Here is a 12,438-nt window from a genome sequence, read left to right as displayed (position 1 = left end):
CAGTCGTCATTCTGCGTGCTCGGGCTGATTGGTTAGCGAACCCAGATGTCGGATGCTATTGCCTGTTTAAAAACGTACCGGCAAATGCGCTACTCAACTGTCTCGGTTCCTCATCTGCAACACGGATCTCCCACTTCTAGCTGTCAAAATTAAAACCCAGCCCTATTAGTTTTGCAAGGACTCTTTGTTTGTCAATAATGCATATAAGTCTTTAGAGGATGACGTCAAGAAGAAAGAGATCTTACTTCGGCTCTTGAGATAAAGGCTGTTATGGCAAAACCCAGTGCAATAGTGGTTAGAGGTGCATTCATGTCTCGCTCAGAACTTTGGAGAAATGACATTTCCGTGCTGGGGGTGGGGACAGCAGAATCAATTATGTTAGCAGAACTGTTAAGATTTCTACAGATATCTGTTGTTACATTTGCAGTTAGAAAGTACATCTTATGGGATGATTTGTAAAAATTCTTTAACTTAAAGTGAAATAGATATAATAAGATAGTGTGATCATACTAATCTGCACTGGGAAATTGGCCCAAATGATTTGGTTATCATGAGGAAAGCGGCCAATTCCTTTCGAGACTCAAGTGCAAGTGTGCATACCCTCTTGCAAAAGAGGGCATCTGGTTTTCTGGACAAGGCATACAGACACAAAGGCCTAGAGAGGGAGACAGAAACAATTGTTTTGTAAAACGTTTGCTTTTTAGCCTCCAAGGATTGCTTTTTTTAGCCTCCAAACAGAATGCTGATGAAAACGTTATTCGCTTGAAAAGATGGGATTTTTGGATATTTGTGAAAGAGTGGTTCTTGTATGGCTGCCAAAGAAAGTGGTGGAGCCTGGCACAAATACAACAATTAAAAGAAATCAGCATGGATATATGAATAAGAAAGGATTTGGGGGATATGGGCCTAGCGGTATTATCACTGGATTGTTAACCCAGGTAATGTTTTGGAGACCTGGATTCCATGGCAGATGGTGGAATTTGAATTTAACAAAAATCTGGAATTGAGAGTCTCGTGATGACCATGAATCCATTGTCAATTGTTGAACAAACCTGTCTGGTTCCTTAATGTCCTTCAGGAAAGGAAACTGCCATCCTTACATAGTCTGGCCTACATGTTACACCATACCCTCAGCAATGTGATTGACTCTTAACTGCCCTCTAAGCAATTAGGGATGTAATAAACGCTGGCTGAGCTAGTGGTGTCCTCTTCACTCCTGTTTCTGTGCTGTATGACTCTATAAGAAATTGCTGGATATTGTCTTTCAAAGTTGGTTTGAGGCTACTGGAAGATTTGTCTTTGCCTGACAGGGAGAAGAGAGCCTCCTGAATAGCAGATGAGCATTTGGAATGCAGTTTTCCAGGTTGCTCCCACTCATGTGAGTGTGGTTTAATGTATAAAAGAATAATAAATATTTCAGCAGTGTGTTAGTTAGTTAATGGGGATGCATCTTTTCTTTAGTGTATTAGTTGTCTATTAATTAATGTTTCATCTGAATTGATTTTACTTTGTTACAGTAAAAATCATAACACATGAAATCTTGTCACATGATTCAGGCCATTGGCTTCTGGGAAGTGGTTTTGGCAGTATTTAGTCACTACAAAGGTCATTACACTCTTTCACTGTCTGCTTAGCTCTGCACTGCTGTTTTCTAAACACTTCCTACCTTATTTCCAAACATATTGCCCCTATCACAGCAGCATCCAGTCTTTAGAATTCTCTCCCACAGAGAGCAGTGGAGAAGTGGAGGCTGATTTTATGTAGACCCTTGATTTGTAGAATAATCAAAGATTGTGGAAGATAGACAAAGAAGTAGCATTAAGGTCACAATTGATCTTCCAGAATGGTGATGAAGGTTAGCTGGGCTAAATGACCTACAAATATTTCTTTTGATTTTATGTTCTTATGTTAAATTCAGAGACTTAGGTCACCTTTATTTGGTGCAAACTGTGTGGCAGCGTGTTGGTTTTCTTCAGTGTGAGCTGAATTTTAACCTAAAAATATGTGCATTGAGGTTGTGTCCAATCCTAAAGTTGCAAAAATCTGGAACTTGACCCCAAACTGCCCATTTCCACGGTTAACAAAGGTGCAGGGGACAGATAGCCAACCCACTATTAGGGGGCAAGCTAGCAAGTTAAATATTAATGAAGTTGCCAGCCTCTGATTTCACCTGCTTTACAAGTTTTACAACAAGCTGCTAAACTGCTGAACGGAGAGAAGGAAATAATTGAATTTGAAAATAAACAAATTCTGTTAAAACTCTTACTTTTCTAGACTTTGAGACATCTCTCTTTAGCCCTAAAAATCAGTACAGCAACATATTATTATCATTCAGACTCGAAAGAGTCTGTTCTGATTTCCATTTCTAACACTGACATTGTCTTGTTCATTTTTCATTATTTTTACCTGTGTTACCTGATTCAATTTTACCGTTCTAGTGTTTGCCATGAATAAATGCAATGTATATTCCAATTTTGGTGATTCAATTTATAAAATACATGTGCATTACCAAATTTTGGTAAGAAACAAGGAATCCAATTGAATCTCACATTTTAGTGGCAATTATTGTAACCAGCCTTCACAGGTATAGATAATAGACAATAAACAATAGGTGCAGGAGTAGGCCATTCTGCCCTTCGAGCCTGCACCACCATTCATTATGATCATGGCTGATCATCCACAATCAGTATCCTGTTCCTGCCTTATCCCCATAACCCTTGATTCCACTATCCTTAAGAGCTCTATCCAACTCTTTCTTGAAAGTATCCAGAGATTTGGCCTCCACAGCCTTCTAGGGCAGAGCATTCCATACACCCACCACTCTCTGGGTGAAGAAGTTTCTCCTCAACTCTGTTCTAAGTGGCCTACCCCTTATTTTTAAACTATGTCCTCTGGTTCGGGACTCATCCAACAGCGGAAACATGCTTCCTGCCTCCACAGTGTCCAATCCTTTAATAATCTTATACGTCTCAATCAGATCCCCTCTCAGCCTTTTAAACTCAAGCGTATACAAGCCCAGTGGCTTCAATCTTTCAGCATAAGATAGTCCCACCATTCCGGGAATTGACGTCGTGAACCTACGCTGCACTCCCTCAATAGCCAGAATGTCTTTCCTCAAATTTGGAGACCAAAACTGCACACAATATTCCAGGTGCGGTCTCACCAGGGCCCTGTACAGCTGCAGAAGGACCTCTTTGCTTCTATACTCAATTCCTCTTGTTATGAAGACCAGCATGCTATTAGCTTTCTTCACTGCCTGCTGTACCTGCATGCTTGAAGTATTTGAAGACAGATTTCTAATCAGCAAGGGTTACAGGGATAAAGGCAGAAAAGTGATTTATTAAATCAGACAAGACCTCTTTGAATGGCCAAACAGATTCAATAGGTCTAGCTATGCCGCTAAGTCTTATGCTGCTATAGAGTTGCACAAAATGTATATTCAACATGAGAACATTGTAAGAAATGTCTGTGAGAAAATAAGGTTTCGAGATTTATATGACAAACTGGAATCCTATTATCGATTATCGCTGGTTGTTGAAGAACACTGTAAAACACAGTTGTAACAAATATGAACAAATTAAAGAATTATTGTGAGGGCAAAAGCACATGGTTGCAAAGTCAGAACAAAGGTAAAGTCGCCATTGGTTTCAGAACTTTGCAATTTTAGCATTTGACATAACTTTAATGTGCATATTTTTAGGTGTTAAAATTCCATTCACACTAAAGAAAATCAACCCTCATTAGACAGAGATAACTGATGGACAGTCAGAATAACAGCAAATGCAAAACAATATAAAGTAAATATCAGCACAAAGCAGGAAAATGTTTCTGGAAAATCTTGTAAGTAAATTGTTAAGGCTAAGTAATGAGACATTACTGTGCTTGAGAAACAAGTTATGATTCGATTCCCTACAGCGTGGAAACAAGCCCTTTGGCCCAACAAGTCCACATCGACCCACTTCCCTCTGACTAATGCAGCTAACACTATGGGCAATTTAGCATGGCCGATTCACCTGACCTGCACATCTTTGGACTGTGGGAGGAAATTGGAGCATCCGAAGGAAACCCACACAGAGATGGGGAGAATGTGGAAACTCCACACAGACAGTCATCTGAGGCTGGAATTGAACCTAGGACTCTGGTGCTGTGAGGCAGCAGTGCTAACCACTGAGCCACTGCGTTATGAGGCCTCATCCCAGCAGAAACCAGTGAGCAGCAAATCAACCAAAGTGCCATGAGATCTGATCTTTGAAACAGTTGTCAACTTCAACAAAATTCTTATGCGTTGCAATTATTCAGGCTCTATTAGGAACATAGGAATTGAGACTCGGAGTAGGCAATTCAGCCCTTTGATCCTGCTCAAAATAAATGTTCTTAAAAATGTGCTATGAGTTGTTATGCACTCAAGCTTTTTGGAAAGTTAAAACTTAAATTTGTAAATTGAAGGAAAGCAAATGTGTGTTTATCTACCACAAAAATATGAATGAGTTGTAATGATTGAAACTTGGGCAAGTCGTTGTTACTATGCGTGAAAGGCATCATAAGGAGCAGGAAGATTTCTTATGAGGTATTCACCAATCTCTTTACCACAATGGAGTGCTGCATTCATAGTTTAGAGAATGGGTGCAATCTTGTAGCACTTGTTGTAGTTAATTGCACCATTGTATGAGTGTACGATTACTAAAGTTACACTTATGTTAGTTATTACGTAGTAACTTAGGTTTTCAATATTGTATTTATGATGTTATGAGTCATGATAAATGAAATTTTCCTTTTATGTTTGTGTTTACTATAATACTAACCAGCACAAGAAATATTTTCCCTTAGCATCAAAATTGTTTAAAATATAGTGAGGAATTGAATTGAAAGCCAAACGCATGACTAAAATTGTTTAAAAAATAAGATTATGATACATTGCTTTAAGAAACAAGTGGAGTTGTAACAAATTCTATGCAAGAAACAGTGTGGCCAATCACTATGAAATGGAGATCCCTGCTTCAAGTCAAAAATATGAAAAAGAACTTTCAATTATATGAAGTGCTTCAAATCTGTCCAATGTATCAAGGACTTCATAGCTATTTTTCAGTAAAGTTACTGTTGTTACTTAAGGAAACAGGCACCCAACTTGTGCAAGATCCTGCAAACAGCAAACAAATTTAATAACCAGGTTTTTTGGAATGTTAGATGAGAAAAGAATACTGGTCAGGTACTAAAAAAAATACCATTTATTGAACAGTGAAGTGAGATATGTTCACACAGAAAGACAGAAGGGATTAAATCTCACCTTAGAAGTAGCACCTTTGAATGCTCTCTCAATGCTCGATTGGAATTTAAATTCAGATTTATGTGCCCAAGTCAAGGAGCAAGGTCTGCATCCAAATGCTTCTGGCTGAGAGTAATGCACAACCAAAAAAAAAAAGATGATTACATCTATTTGTGTAGAAAATGCAAGCATGTGGGAACATGCTTCAATAAATTAAAAATAATCACATGCTTATGAAAAATAAAAATGTGACAGTGAACCTTTGAGGATGTTTTTGTTTACATCATAATTACTTAATAGAAATAGTGGAAATTAAAGAACTAAAATCAAGAGTCAGTCTTCTTCCCACAAAGGAGAATATTGTAAGAATTTGCTGTGAGTCAAACAAGTCTGTGTTTTATGTTTATTTGGACAAGATTAAAAATTGTGAAGGAGGGTATAGCTCCTGATATTGAAACTATTATATCTGTATCCAGTGCCTGATTTACACATTTATAATATTGCAGGAGCATCAGTCCTTTAAAAGTAGTTTCTGAATTGGTATTTCTGTTCATGACTATTCTGAGAATTGCTGAGAATGGCTCATTCATTCTGTACATTGTGCACAGAGGCTGAGTGGGCATTTGTGGACACAGGGGTCATGGAGGTTACATGCGGGCTTGGGAAGTTGGTGGATGGGAGGGCATTGAGAAGGTGAAAAGAGTTTAGCTAATGAGGCAAAAAACTCAAATTCAAAAATTTACCCACTCAGCAGATTATTTTTTAAAATTTGCTCATGGGCTTCGCTGCTGAGCCAGTATTTACTGGCTGTTTCTAACAGTGTTGAGAAGATGGTAGTGAGTTGCCTCCTTGAACCACTGCAGTCCATGTGGTGCTGAAGGTGGATCGACAGTGTTGTTAGACTGAAGGAATGGGCTGCTCAAGCACTGTTTTCAATCTGGGGAGCTGGGTGTGGGATTGAGTCTGGCCTGCCAACCCTGGAAACTGTCTGAGTCCAGCCTCAAAGATAGCTGAGAGCTGACACAGGCCATTTAGAAGACTTCCATTCTCTATAGTGTAGTCGCTAAATATCCCATCTCCCCAACTATTTTAATACAGCTTGGTCTTTTCCAGCAATTCCGCTGCTAAATTTACATCCCAGTAGGACTATTGAAATGCAAAAGATCCAGATGGAAAACGATCAACATTATCAGTTCAAGAGTACATTATTAAGAATAGGAGGAAAAAGATCATTTGACCTTGTGAGAAATTTGCATATCTTCCTCAACTGTTTTGAACTGTTTAAACTATGTAACGCTGGATGCACACAGCAGCCCAGGGATATCCAGAGGGACCTAGAGTTAATGAGGATATTAAAGTGGGTGCTTAGGTGAAATTGCATGGGTAGGGTTAGATGGACAATAATTATCTGTGCGTCACTGAGTAAAATCCAACTCACCTGGCGCAGTGCGAAACGTGTTACTGAGGTAAAGAAGGGTAGTCTGCCAGTGTGCTCCTAAGCTCAAAACCTTAGATTAATGCCCCTTCTACATAGGTGGTCAGGCTTGCCAGATCTGAGATACTCAGCATTGGGGTAAGGTGAGAACAGCTTCAAGGGAAAGACAAGGACCACCAACAGTGCTCCTTGTGGGCCAAGAAGAACAAGTCCCCTTTCAGCCTCAAACACCAACCACAATATACCAGGAAGTAGATCCAGCCATGTATCAGGTACCAAAAGTCATTGATTCTCTCCATGTCTGTCTCTTGCTGTGAATTTCCAGCATTTTCTATTTTTACAACAGATGTCAAGCATCTGCAGTATTCTGCTTTTCAAAAAGAAAATATATGTTCATGCTGAGCATGTTAAAGCCGTTATTTTAAAATAATACATATGCATCATATATGGTGGACTTTGTGTCTGCGTGTGAGGGCGGGGGTAGTGGTGGCAGGAGGGAGTTGTTATCATATTATATCCAGGATGCTACTGACTGAAAGATTTTCAAGAGGAAAGAACTTAAGATAGAACTCATTAAAAAAGGACGCCTGAAAAAGCAATTTCATTAAAGCCATATTCTTTGCACTGCAGTTGGGGTTTTGGGTTGTAAATGTCTACACTGTGCATGTCCTTTTCTTGTGTATGCAGAACCATATTTTGTGTAGCTTGTTGGTGTAGATGACAGCAACAACAGCTTATATTTACCTAGTGCCTTTAACATATTAAGAACATCTCAAAGTGCTTCACAGCAGCACTATAAGACAAAAAATAGACATTAAGCCACATAAGACGATATTGGAACAAATGGCCAAACACTTGGATAAAGGGATAGGTTTTTAGGAAAGTGATAGAAGAGGAAGGGGAGAAACAAAGGTAGAAAGCTTTGTTCAGGAGATTCCAAGCAATTGAAGTCAAGGCCACCAATTGTGGGACAGTCAGAGGCGTAGTCATACATCACGGAAACAGACCCTATGGTCCAACTCATCCATTCCAACCTAAATTATCCTAAATTAATCTAGATCCATTTCCCAGCATTTGGCCCATACCCTGCTAAACCTTTCCTATTCACATACCCATCCAAATGCTATTAAATGTTGTAATTGTACCAGCCTCGACCAGCCCCTCTGGCAGCTTATTCAATACTCACACTACTCTCTGTGTTAAAAAAATGCCCTTCGGGTCCCTTTTAAAGTCAAACATACATCAATCATAGATGATAGGTGCATTGCACACTTGTGTCCTGAGCAATGTGTGATATTCTTAGCTCAAGAGTATGACATTTCCCGATCCATTCAGTTGCCTTGACTCACACATGAGTCACTAAATTACTTGCAGCACTGTCTCCAGTTTCTTGACGATTGGTATTAATCTGCTCCAATTAATGCACAATGTCTATCTGAAGAACCTCCTGAACCCAAAATATAGAGGATCTTTCCTTTTACACACTTCATTTGCTACAGTACTGACAACCAGCGGTTTATGGTTGGAATAGAGTTCATCCACCAAACCTCCTTTCTAAAGAAATACTTTTAATTAATCTGTTTGCAAATATTATGGTCTACATCTGGGCTGGTGAGTCCTGAATGACCCAGAGGCAGGAACACTACTACCGTAACATAAGAGCCCCCTCTGTAAAAGGTGATGAAAAGTAACTTTCTTGATATATTTTGATAGAAGAAACAATATAGATATTTTGTAATCAGCATGTTCAGAAATGTTGTATCACACTTCTCGAGCAGATGGGACCTCAACCCTAGTCTTCAATATAGTCTGCTAGTTACAGGTTGCCATTCTGAAAATGCCCCCCATCCCAACTCTTGCAAGTTTTCCCTCAAAGGTTATTTTCTGCCTGTTTATAATATTGTTTAGTTTATCATGTTAGCCTGTCAAAATCTTGCATTACCTGCTTGGTTGTGCAGCTACCCAACAGCCCCTTTACACTCGCTGCAGACTTCAATCCTGTAAGTGAAAGGGCAGCATGAAGTTTTTGTGTTATCTGCATTGGAAGTGTGGTTGATTGTACACTGTGATCTTAGCGATTTTCCAGCTTTCGTTTGCAGTCTGAATATTTGGGTAGGGCTTAATTACATCCTCAGACCAGATTGCTTGTAATGTAGATGCTGTTCCATGGATAAACATGGCAGTTAAATTGTAGAGAGAAAGGTCCCAAATGCAACAGATTGCTAAATGAATGGACAGGTTTTTGTGGTAATGGCATTTGAGGAGTTCAGGAAAATCCCCTGTTCCTTTTCAAGACATGTGACTTCTGTTTTACTTTTCCTGTTTCTTGAAAAACAGCACTTCCAAAAGCACAACACTCCCTCAGTACTATTTGTAGTAGAGATGACTTTTGGTGGTTTAACCTGAGGGTCACCACGCCTTAGGAGAGGAGGTAGGTTGAGATAATGGTAACTTCATGGTAACCTTAGCCGGTAATGGAATTGAACCTGCACATGGCATCACATAAGTAGTGTCTTCATGTTGGCAATGGCACTTGAACTCATACTCTTTAATTCTGTGACCTTTGTGAGCAATTGACTTCAGAGTAACAATAATTGAATACTAGATATTATTTGTACAAGAAGATAAACCATTGCTGGATACTGATAGAAACAAAGACCTTGTTGTGAATTCAAGAGAAATGTTCCATACAGCCCTTTGCAGAAAGAAGACATTAAAATTAGTTTTACCAGGAACTATTATGCTGCGGGAAAGTATAAGCAAATAAGTTATTTTGATCCCTTTCCATTGGGCAATATGAGATGCAGGTTGACTGAAATTTTATTTCCATACTTTTGCATGCTCAAGCAACATAAAATCCATGATGTAATGATGCTAATCATATAACTGAAGTAAATACTGGAGATAAAAATCAAATCCATCTTTAATGCAACTCCAGTAACAATTTAGCTATCTAGAGGATAAATTCCAACTTGAAGTTAGGATTCTTCAATCAATTTTTGCACCTGACTTTTAAATTCAGATTATCAAAATCAACATTCAAATCAAATGATGATGAAGTAGAATTTAAAAGCACACAATAATACAAAAATCTACATATGAACCAGAAAACAAATTGCGAGCCTATGGAAACCCACCTCAAAGTTTTAATGATGTGATCATTTTCAGGGACTGCAGTGTGCTGCAATGATCAGAAAGTTGGTGAGTTGGTATTTCCTCTGCTTCAGTGCTTTTCTGAACGAAAGCTAATATTGATACTTGATTTAATACCCTCACTTGAGTAAGATATATTTTGTTTGGCCATGGAAGTTCTGCATGTATCCTTACATTTCAACATTTCTGCAGCAGCAAAGGTATATTTAAATTTTCATGAAGTTGTTTGGAGGGATCTTTTCACAAGCTTACTGTAAACATGCTGAAATGTATCATTAATTTGCATTTTATGTCATACTCTGATGACAGAAATAATATTTACATCAGATTTAAGGACAGTTTCTGTGAATGGTCTGAAATCTATAGCAGATTCTTCTAGAATCACCATTCACTGTAAACATCAATGATTTGCAGATAAGACTACAATGAGCGACGCTCAAATTTGGAGAAAATATTAAAATAGAAAGCATAGTAAATAATTCGGAAGATCAAAGGAAGGTTTGAGGGAATATTCAAAAAATGGTGGAATAGGTAAGCTATGGCATGTGGAGTCCAATGTAAGTAAATGTGAGGTACTTCACGTTAGTAATAAAAGGCAAAGCAATTGTTTTGAAATCATACATATTAAAAGCTGGCTTCTGCAGAAGTGCAAGGCAATTGGGAATTCAGAATTGCAAGAAGCTTCTGAAATGAATAAGAACAGTAAAAATAGCTTCTGCAGGATATTATGCTAAATGATATTGAATGTAAAAGTTAGGGTGTCATGTTGAATCTATTTAAAACGTTACTCAGAATATGATTTGAATGCACAATTTTCAGCTATGTGCTTTAGGAAGTGTATTGAAGCAATTAGATGAGAGAAAACAGATTGTCTGGGGTGAGAAAATGCAAATATAAAGGAAGATTTGAAGAATTGAGGCTCTTTTTATCAGAACAGTGGAGATGTAACAGCTGATTTGATACAGTTGTTTACGCATGTAATAATTGATGATGACCAGATGATATGTAAGAGATTTAGGATCAAGCAGCTTTTTGCATAATAAATTTAGAACATAAAACAGTCCAGCACTGTACAGCCCTTCAGCCAACAATGTTGTTGCGAGCATTTATCTTAATTTAAGATCAACCTAACATACACACCCCTCAATTTACTGCCATCCATGTGCTTTTCCAGCAGTCACTTAAAGTCCTTAATGTCTCTGACTCTACTAGCACCACTGGCAGTGCATTCCATGCACCACCACTCAGCGTAAAGAACCTACCACTCACATCTCCCCTATACCTTTCGCCAAGCACCTTAAAATGATGACCCCTCATAAACTCAGTCCCCCTGTTCATGAAAGCCAAAACACCATATGCCTTTTTAACAACCCTATCAACTTGTGTGGCAGCTTTGAGGGATCTGTTTACATGAACCCCAAGATCTCACCGTTGCTCCATATTGCCAAGAATCCTGTCTTTAACCCTCTACTCAGCATTCAAATTCAAACTTCCAAAATGAATCACTTCTCATTTGTCCAGGTTGACCTCCATCTGCCACTTCTCAGCCCAGCTCTGCATGCTGTCAATGTCTTATTGTAGCCTGCAACAGCCCTCGACACTATCTACAACACCATCGACCTTTGTATCATTGACATAGTTGCTAACCATCCTTCCACTTCTTCATCCAAGTCATTTATAAAAACTACAAAGAGCAGAGGCCCAAGAACAGATCCCTGCATGAAACACTGGTCACCAACCTCCAGGCGAAATACTTTCCATCCATCACCACTTGGTGTCTTCTTTTGGCCAGCCAATTCTGTATCCAGGCCGCCAAATTCCCCTATCTCCCATGCCTCTTAACATTCTGAATGAGCCTACTGTGAGGAACCTTATCAAATGCCTTGCTGAAATCCATATACACCACATCTACTGCTCGACCTTCATCAACTTGTTTCCTCACTTCCTCAAAGAACTCGATAAGACTTGTGAGGCATGACCTGCCCCTCACAAAGCCATGCTTACTGTCTCTAATCAAACTGTGGTTTTCCAAATAGTCATAAATCCTAGCTCTCTGAATCCTTTCCAGTACCTTGCGTTACACAGACATAAGACTGACTGGTCTGTAATTCCCAGGGATTGCTCTATTCCCTTTCTTGAACAGGGGAAGAACATTCGTCTTCTCCAATCAGCTGGTACTTCTCCCGGGGAGAGTGAGGATGCAAAGATCATTGCCAAATGGAGGAGAGATTCCAATTCAGTGTTTATGCCAAAAAGTCAGTTTGTGTGTTAGAATTGCTTTGCTTAAAAGTACATGTTAATTAAGCTAATAAAATAAGTTAAGCTAATTTGAACGGATTTTTTGACAACTTTGGGATAAAATATGTAAATACAGCTTTGCATGCAATTTGGCACTGAGTACAGCTTGAAAGGAGTGTGAGGAGTTTGAGTTGGGGAAGTCAGGTTAGGAGGGCTAGGGGGTACTCCTCTACATTTCTAAACACCTGTCCACCTTGTAGGAATTTGCTCTTACTGTTTCTATTAAGTATCTAGCTTTTAGGCGCAGGAGAAAGAGCTGAATGGTAAGTGAGCTTTTCTACTTCTAACT

At 38.9% G+C, this 12,438-nt stretch overlaps 1 protein-coding gene across 4 annotated transcripts in view; it reads left to right on the top strand.

Moving 5' to 3' along the window:
- rgs19 (regulator of G protein signaling 19) overlaps positions 1-12,438 on the top strand; it is a 102,473-nt gene that overhangs the window by 32,246 nt on the left and 57,789 nt on the right. The window contains exon 1 of one of the 4 annotated variants that reach the window (XM_087994855.1): positions 9,768-9,899. The exons of 2 other annotated variants lie outside the window; for them this stretch is intronic. The gene's annotated coding sequence lies outside the window, so the exon portion shown is untranslated. Of the gene's footprint in view, positions 1-9,767; positions 9,900-12,438 lie in introns of those variants that run through there. One more of the 4 variants, XM_087994854.1, reaches the window with a different exon arrangement.

Source organism: Chiloscyllium plagiosum, unplaced genomic scaffold, assembly GCF_037043375.1.
Source record: "Chiloscyllium plagiosum isolate Xiang-an unplaced genomic scaffold, Cpla_swu_hap1 HiC_scaffold_15, whole genome shotgun sequence".
Classification (NCBI taxonomy): domain Eukaryota; kingdom Metazoa; phylum Chordata; class Chondrichthyes; order Orectolobiformes; family Hemiscylliidae; genus Chiloscyllium; species Chiloscyllium plagiosum.
Note: the sequence above shows the minus strand (reverse complement) of the source record. Positions and strands in the feature narration are given on the sequence as shown.